Genomic DNA, 9,915 nt, shown 5'->3' on the forward strand with positions numbered 1-9,915 from the left:
TTCTGGCCGACCTTATATAGGCCTTGCTTCAAACAATAAATTTGACAGTCAATGAAGGCATTGAATTCGTCTCCTTGTTAATCTTATGAATAAACCTTGGTATGAATAATATTACTGTAGAGTATTTTGAATATTTTTCAATCCCATGAACTACGCCATTTAAATCCATTAACAAGTTATTGTTATCAAATATGGAAAATATTGCAATGTTCATGGAAGTGTATCTACATTTATTAATAATTGAATTTAAGCACTCATTTCCCAAGGTTTTCGTAGTGTAGTGGTTATCACGTGTGCTTCACACGCACAAGGTCCCCGGTTCGAACCCGGGCGGAAACAATCCTTTTAATCAAATAAAAAGAAAAACATATTTTATTAAAAACAAAAATATATAGCATATACACAAACATGATACATGCGCTATAAATTTCTTAAATAATTAATCAAATTCAATTTTCCAAATTCCATTTGTTGGTAATATGTATTTAATTCATACAAATATGAAAGTTTTACGCCAGGGAACTGTTTTAAACATCGCTGTTGCTAATCAGACCATTTAACTTTCTCCTTTTTGCCACATTGATTGGACTATGAAAGCTTTCAAAAAGCTTCAGTTTGTTTGTTTTTCTGTTTGTTTTTAGTATGTGCTTTAATCAGCAAAACAGATATGTGCAGGTACCGTTATCATGGGGATGTAGCTCAGATGGTAGAGCGCTCGCTTAGCATGTGAGAGGTACGGGGATCGATGCCCCGCATCTCCAAATTGTGTTTTTTGAATATTGCATTGTCAAAGATTCAGATATATTTCTATTACCCTACGCATGAATGAATTGAGCAAAATAACTTGGGAATGACTGAATGATTGGTCTCATCAACGTCTAGACGAAGCGGTTGAAGTTAAAATCATGACAGAATATCGTAGAGGAACTCAGTTATTCGTCAGTAGTAGCATTATGTAATTTATAATGACATTAATGCCAATGATCGGTAAAAATAATTTCTTATGATGTCGGAAATTTATCGGACAGAATAATTTTTGTCAATAATTTGTAAAACTTCTACTTAATTTCGTATTTGCATTCCTCAGATGATGTTTATTTCAGTACGCGAATAATATAACTCAAAATATAACTCATCGCAATAGTCCTTATATAAAAGAACATAGATTTAAATATATGCTTGATCTGTGTACAATTCTATATAGTGTTTATGTTTTAGTCCAATTCGTATTGTCGACCGAAGAAGACATTCCAAAAGAACACATTGGTAGAGTGTAATATATGGTAATTAAAGTTGCGTTCCGTTTTAGTCGGATCTTCCAACGAAATGGTTGTCACTTTAGATACATTAAAATCTCGCTAATCCGGACAATTGATTTCTGACCTTAATCCGGATTGCCAAATATTCAGGACTATAGAAGTTTTTAAACTGATTTATATTTGTATAAATTTAGTGACAATTTAAATACAGTTGCAAGGCCAATATAAGGTCGGACAGTATGCTTTCATATATACTTGGCGAAAATATATATGAAAGCTATATCCAAATATAGAAGCGATTTCAACAAAACTTGTTACAGGTTAGGTTATACTAATTTCAGTACGTTTTGTTTTGGTGCGTCAATTACTTAAAATAAATCTATAATAAAAGGGAGCTATATCTAAATCTCAACCGATTTTCACGCAACTTGGCACACATCATTCTGGACTATATTTACATTAAATCGGACGAAAATATATATGGGAGCTATATTTAAACCTTGACCGATTTTCACGAAACTTGACCGACATCACTCTATGCTCAATTGGGTACGTTATTCCAAATTTCGTGCAAATCGAAGGATATATAGGGACGTTGGTGCATCATTTACATGAAATCGGACGAAACTATATATGGGAGCTATATCTAAGTCTGGACCGATTTTCTCAAAAATTGGCAGACATCACTCTAGGCTCAATTCAATACGTAATGCAAAATTTCGCGCAAATCTAAGGATATATAGGGACTTTGGTGCACCATTTACATGAAATCGGATGAAACTATATATCGGAGCTATATCTAAGTCTGGGCCGATTTTCTCGAAACTTGGCAGACATCACTCTAGGCTCAATTCAGTACGTTATGCCAAAATTCGTGCAAATCGAAAGATATATAGGGACTTTAGTGCACCATTTACATAAAATCGGACGAAACTATATATGGGAGCTATATCTAAAGTTTGCTGTCAAATCATATTTTGAAACCTATAGGTACATAGAATATTTTGTTAAACGTCAAAACGAAGATATTAATATTTTGTCAACATTCAATTCAATTTTAATTTATATCGTCTTTGTGACGCACATTTGGACTATTTGAAGAGTTTAAAGAAGACTTTCAAGTAAATTTTCCTAGAAATTATAAATTGTGTTTTGTTTTGGCTATGTTTTTTATTTAAAGGCTTTCGCCTTTAAATAAATAGTTTAAGTTTTCCCTATGAATTCCCTTACTGGCAGAATTTATATAGGCCTTGTACAGTTATGTTCACTTAAGGGCATGATAACTCCTCACTCGGAATTCGAAAATTCCAACGGTGTTAGAAAAAGTGCATGTCTGGCTCTCGTATGAACTAGACTTTGCTCTAAAATTAACAACACGGCGGACCTTTGAAAAAATATTCTTGGAAAATCGACGATTTTTGACCAAAAACCAAGTTAAAAAATATGGAAGATCTTCACCGATTGGCTTTATCCTAGTTCATACGATAACTATACACTCACAGAGAAACGTGTAAAAATTTGGTATCGATTGGGTTATTAGTTTTAGAGTTATCGTGCTCGCCATTCGCAAAACCAATGTTTGGAGAAAAACGCATTTAAAGTTTGAGATGCCCATCAGCCGTCACTTGATGATGGCACAATAAATCGGCTATATCTTCAAAAGTTCTTGAGATTTTCACTTGAAATTTTGTAGGGACACTCTTGAATTAGTGTAGATTGGAATTAAATCAGAAAAAATTTAACACTGAGAATTGGAGGGTCCCCTTAATATATAATGTTTGATGTGACTACACTTGTCGCATAGATAGGTTGTGCAAAGTTCGTAGTTCGAATCGGGAATTCCTTTTGCCAAATATTAAATTTATAAATATTGAAAAATTTGACCATTTGTGGGGATGTATCAGAAGGAGTTTACCAATGGTTCCAATCCAAGCAAGTGGAAAGTTTGGATCAAATCGGACCATTCTCCTTAAAATGGATTTAAAAATATTGAACATGTTCAATATTTGTGGGAAGGTACCAGGACTTGATCTAGGCTTCGTAAAGATAATAGGTTGTGCAAAGTTTGGTTAAAATCGGTCATTTCTTGGATAAAATCGGATACACCATTCGAGAGTTATTGTGCGCACCAGTCGGCCAGACCGACGAACGGACGGAAATGCATAAATCGACTCTAAATTGTCTCAAACGGATTTCGTCCAAAGAAACATTGGGTCTAAAACCATGTTTGCAGCGTCAAAGTGTATATACCTTCGTTAGTCATAAGGCTGAGGGTATAAATAGGTTCGTATTTCCCCGTTTTCGGCATTTTACGTTCGAATTATCCGAATGAAGTGGTTATCATTAGATTATATTATATGTTGAAAATATTCGTACCCTTTTCTTACCTAGGTATGCACCTAAGTCAATTTATGCATAATTAATTTCTTGACATGTTTTATTTAACAAGACCACTGTGTAACGACCTTAATGGTAAATATCAATGTAAAAAAACAAAATTATTGTTATTACATTACATACATGCAGATCAACATTTTTCTATGAAAAATGAAATTGTTAAAGATATCATCATCCTCGAAATTCCTCATTCATTAGCCAAAATAACATTTCGAGACACACACACACAAGCTCTAACATCCAAAATCATTTGTTTTTGGTCAAAATGAAAAATGTGGAATAACAAGCGAGGCATTGAAACATTTATTGGATATGACCAGCAATGCATGAATTACACCCGACGCGGCCATTGATGTTTTTATGATCGAACTCCATGCTGATCGGTCAATATTCACGAAAAAAGAAAGAAAGAAAACCTAACAGTAGTGGTCCGGTCTAACAATTCGTGCCATTTGATTTCACGCATTCAGGTGAAACTTCTCTGCTGCGCATGGTAGGTGTAAATCGGCGGTAGTATATTTTTTGGTGGTAGAATATTTATTTGTTTAAGATTTTATTTTTTGGTTTTCCTTCTTTTCTTTAGTCGTTTACTTCATAAATTCTTAAAATATGGTAATATTCAAAAAAGTACATAAACATCGGTTTATTTTTCTGTTTGCTGGTTTTTTAGGGATCTGAACTTCCCTAAAAAACCGTTTATCACATGTAACGAAAAATTGTGGAAAAAAATTTTTTTCGAAACTTGATAAACTTCAGTATTCACAGATGTCTTGTGTATATCACACCGTTTGTTTTTTAACAAATATACATTATTTAATAAAATGAATACCGAAATTAATTTCCACTTCAAACCCAAGAAAGGAAATGGCCTAGGAATGTTGTTGTAGGGGTTACAACAAATTATATTGGGTCAAACCGTACATAACATGAATAAATTATATTTAGAAGCTACTCTTAAATTTGTATCGATTAAAGGGTACCTCCTTCATGTCAATTTCATATCAGTATGGGTCCTCACATTGTAGATAGGGGTAAGGCGGATGATCATAATTACAACCATTTAAATCTGGAGATAATGAAATTGTTTGATTACCCAAATAACGAGGAAGAATTGTCAGTAAGGATTAGCCTACCCTCCAGAATACGTGGACGAAATGTATAGTCTACAGAACAAAACATTGTTAGTAAAGAACATGGAAGTCTTCCACAGGGAGCATAACCCTCAACCCATTTTTTTATAGTTCTTATGGGTGAACTCGCGGCAGATATTAGCTCACTATTTCATCGGGTGATGAGAATAGCTCCCCAGGCGGCACCGCGGGGAGGTCAGTGTCCACAATTGAGATGAAAGAGGGACTTCGCCATGTTAAAGCCAATCAGAGCCGTTGCTTGGTATCTATCATCCCCTACGCCACTGATAAAAAAATGACACTGATAAAAAAAATATTAAAGGTTAAATACATACATATCGGCTTAATTCAGGATCATTAGACTGCTTAACGGTTTTAAGATCGATAACTAGTAGGCTAAAATTAACGAATCAATGGTTGGAGACGCAATCGCCTCACCACTTCAAGCAGCTGGACTAGACAACAACTTCCTTACTTTATTAAAAAAGAAGCAGACTGCCAATTACCATACTTAAGCGTATGTTTTAACGCCTACGTTAGGTTCGTAGATTCTAAAAATATATCCTTGGAAACTATATTATTTATAATTCAAGACTTAATTGATGTATACATCGGATCTATACAGAACAGAATACATCGCACAAAAGTTTAGTATTGACTACAATCGGACAGAGACTTATGAGCACAAATGCCCTCTCATGACTGTTGTTGCACATATTGCTCTTCGTTAGCAGTGCTATTGACCTAACCACTATAGTTGCGAGGAGACCCAAATAAAGTTAAGACCAAGAAAATCGTAATGCTTAACAAAAGGAAATTAGCAGACTAACTTGATTTCTCACATACACCTCAGCCATTTACATGCGTCGGAAGCTGTAGGTCCAGAGCATACAGCAAAAATTGGGAACACTGTGCAAGAAATGACGGCATTTTTAAGCCGACAGATATACAGCCTATGGTTTGCAGAGTTTTTCGGAATTACACTCAACATATTCGAACCATATTTTGACTTTATCTGGGCTTGGTAAAGATAATGGGTTGTGCAATATTTAATTAAAATCGAACATTCCATTTGCCTGATATTGGATTTTTAAATATTGCAAATTTTCACACAGGCTCTACAAAATGCCCCCGGCATTTTAAGAGTTACCAGAATTTTCTACTGAAAGCTTTTTGAAGACAATTTTGAATATCAGTCCATGTTTTGTCATAGCTCCCAATGGAAAGTCCCGCCCCATTTTCAGTATTGTTAAAGTATTTGCCATATTTTCTCATCGAAGTAGGTATAATTTAGCATTCCTGTTGAATAAAAAACTTCCTTTCAAAAATCATTAAATATAGTTCAATAGCCCCCATACAAATATTCCGTACATATCTGTTGATTTTTTTACTGCTGCATCGACACACGATGCTGATGACCACCAAATGAATGAAACACAGGAACAATACGGGGTTGTTGGTAGAATTTATCTTTCAATGCTCGTCTGGGCAATCCTTTATCTTCTCTCCTTCAGAGTCCTCATGGGCCCATAACCTGTTCAAATTATTTTCTAAAATGTTCCAGCGATGTCCACAGGAATTGAAACACACTTTGTATTCGGAGGTTTTGTCAAACTTTATTTACAGCACTCGGTACTTTTACACTTATGACGACACTTTAACAATAGAGCTTATACTTCACAAATGAGAGCACGACACTTTACAACTGAGAGCTTTTACTTATAACTGAGACCACAATCTATGGTTACGACTTCTTTTATCTATTCGTTGCTTATTCTAGATAATTCTATTTTAGGTATCTCTTATTCTAGATTATTCTAATGAATACTTTTATTAAAAGTAACCATGAATTATATCTACATCTTATTGTAACTGATCACTGTAGGGATCTCTAATTACCATTAAAAAATTGTGTTGCCAATTGCTTAATTCACAATATTTAACAATATCTTTTCGGTATATTAAAGCTCCTACCCCAGTTTTCAACACTGGTGTTGGTAATTTGGAACATTATTTTTTATTTCAGAGCAAGAACCACCTATTTCACATAATGCAATAACATAGTCTTCATATAAAGGTCACGGCCTACTCACCTCGTGGAGAAGATTATAAAAAATTCGGCACGGCCGAATGTAACGATGTTTTTACTTGGTTTGTGGCTGAAAATAGGAGATTTTCCAAAACGTATATAAAACATCCGCCACATTGTTAATTTCTATGCAAGGTTCGTACCAGTCCCAGACATGCAGTTGATGTTCCATTGCCCGCCGTCGGCAAGAATGACGTTTCTTTAACTGTAAAAACAACTAAAACACAAAAACTAAATTATATTAATTTCGTTCTGTTATTGTTTCACGAATATTACTTGGGATTTTCTTTCTTAAGGCATAATTTTCTGATTTTGCACCATTTCCTTGACTCCATCTTATTTCATTGTATCTATGTTCCCTAAATCAAAATACATACATATAGGTATGTATGTCACATTTATTTACAATTGTTACAATCCGTAATATTTAGACATGTATCCAGTGAATATTTGTGTCAAATCGGCGCCAACTGACATTCCGCGTGGTGACGACGATACCTTTACTGTCATTTGTCGTTAGGTACAACTGAATTAAGAATCTCCGAGACATGAAAAAAAATCTTAAAGTTACTTCCTTGATAAAAGCTTAGCTTGACGATTGAATGAATGGAATGGCACATTTGAATATTCACACCATAAATCTGATAAATATGACTGACTGAAGTGCTAAAGCGATGCAAGCGTCGTTACTAAAACCTTGAGACTTTCATTGTGCTCACAGACCTAATAACGGTAACTTTTATAATTAGGTCAAACTGGATGAGATTTTTTCATTTTGAAGTGAGTTTTTAAATCTCCCTCCCTTCTTTCTGCCGACAATTTGTAGTGGTTCGTTGAGTTTCGTTCGTTGATTAATTAGATCACAATAAAGTCAAATAACCAGGGAATTAGTTGATTACACCATACACACATACATACAAACGCCTGTACATATTTGTTGTGGATTCACATTAATGAGATGGGATGGAATGGCCACCACCAGTTAGTGGCGAATGTCGCACAAACATTCATATTAAGTAGAGGGGGTATGGTGGGGGATTCGGCTGCTATTCAATGTTGACTGCTAAATGTCGACCGGTTGTTTGGAGATTTGGTCTTTCTTTCGCCTGGTGAATTCAATTAACCACATTTCAATCAAGTGTAAATGTCGGAAATGTCAACTATTCGTTGCGCCTTTTACATGTGCTCAGTCGCTCGCTGGCTCACTCACTCGCCTGCTACGCTCGCCTCATCATCCAGCATAAAGTGACCAAAATGCCACAGATTGAAGATATGGGCAGCACAACGTTCCCAACTGGAGTTTGATATCCAGGCACAGTCAACCATGGATACGGGTTAATTCTCTGTTCTGTTCTTCATCTTCTTCTGCATCCTTCATATTTCAGACGGCATGATTATTCTTGATGTTCTTGATCTTCGACTGCGGTTCTAGACGGCTTTGATGCGTTTGAGATTTAAATATTTAGCGGGTAGAGAGGGGAGCTTTGAGGCGCTTATGCGTTATGCGGGACACACATAAAAATAGCGGCAAATGTTATGCCATTACATGACGCAGCAAAAAGACTGACATATGTTTTGATTTGGCGCTTTTATTTCTTGGCACATGCGTTCCTATTCATTACGATCAAGAAACGCACAGTCAGCCAGTCAGTCATTTAGTGAAAAGGGTACTCTGCTCGAAGAAGGCTAGAATTTAATTTCCAAGTGGCCAGTTAGTTAGCCAGCAACAAATATTATTGATATAATTGAATGTTTGATTGAAGTTTTAAGTTGGCACTGCTGCCACCAGCAGATTAATTTCTTTTTACTTTGGGAAATAACTGATCTTTAAAAGAGTAGCACTTCCTCTTCGATATTACGCAATCTGGGTGGAGTAAATTGTGTTATAACCTAGACATTTGGTCTCCATAATAACTCACATCAGGGAAGGGAATAACATTACATTTGTAGCAACTCGAAATATTAGTTGTAGATCCATTGGAGATCGGAGTAAAGTTAGAAGTCCAGAAGTGAATATTTAGTATTGAAAGAAATATACTGGGCCATATTTTGGTGTAATTTATTTAATTTATTTTATATAGGTTCACGTTTCGGGCATGTTCGGGAACTCGTTTTGTAGAAGAATAGCTTCAAGAGGAATGACAACAAATAACCCCAGTGGTATTGGAAAATTTGGTTATTCCAATGCTGTTATAGGTTGTTGTAGATGCTCGAGGCGAATCAAAAAATTATTTGAATTTTTTAATTATTAACATTTAAGTAATCTTCATTTAGCTAGCATATAAAAAATTAGGCATTTAGGTTTAGGTTCTAATATTGCAAAATATTGAGCGCAGGCCCATATTTTACATATTTTCCATTAAGGTTTCGTCCAGGTATAGACACACAAGGTTTATTTATTGGAATTCAAAAAAATTTCCATACAGTATGGTTCAATGACTCCACTGGACTATAAACCACGTCAAACAGTCATACCTTGAGAATGGATCGATTTTCGAGACACCACATGCGATAACTTTGCCACCGAGTTGAAAATGGGGCACATCAGTAAATATGATTTTTCCACTAAATTCTGGATATAGCATTTATTAAAGGTGAAAAAAACAGCAAAATAAAAATTTGGACATAAAAATCATATAAGCATAAAAATGTCCTCGCATAACTGAAATTTTGTAAAATATATGGGACCTATCCCGAAATTTAAATCAATATTGATCGTTTATATACTTTACTACAGCACACTGAAATATTGTTTTTCAGACTCAAATCCGTTTCAGACGATTTGGAGTCGATTTACAAATGCCTGTCTGACGCTAACTGTCGAGGGGAGTAATATTTCTTCCAAACACATTAAGATCGAATATGGGGAATACCTGTCCACTCCTTCTGGTATATCCTCTACAAAATGATCAAAATTTTGCTACAAATTATTATTATAATAAAGCATGTGTTATTCCGCAGAACTAGGCAGACCACAGGCTAAGGATATACTACCCTAACCACTAAAAATAAAAAAAAATGAAATACTTTAAAATATTGT

The 9,915-nt window shown here is 35.0% G+C and overlaps 2 non-coding genes across 2 annotated transcripts; both read left to right on the forward strand.

The window, feature by feature from the left end:
* The first annotated feature begins 266 nt into the window (after positions 1-266).
* Positions 267-339, forward strand: Trnav-cac (transfer RNA valine (anticodon CAC)). The gene has a single exon. It is a non-coding gene; the product is annotated as a tRNA-Val (tRNA).
* A 349-nt stretch (positions 340-688) lies between these two features.
* Trnaa-agc (transfer RNA alanine (anticodon AGC)) lies at positions 689-761 on the forward strand. Its single transcript has one exon. It is a non-coding gene; the product is annotated as a tRNA-Ala (tRNA).
* Positions 762-9,915: the final 9,154 nt, after the last annotated feature.

This window comes from Musca vetustissima, unplaced genomic scaffold (genome assembly GCF_032173495.1).
Source record: "Musca vetustissima isolate MV318-11 ecotype Yass unplaced genomic scaffold, APGP_CSIRO_Mvet_v1 utg6593, whole genome shotgun sequence".
In the NCBI taxonomy this organism is placed as follows: domain Eukaryota; kingdom Metazoa; phylum Arthropoda; class Insecta; order Diptera; family Muscidae; genus Musca; species Musca vetustissima.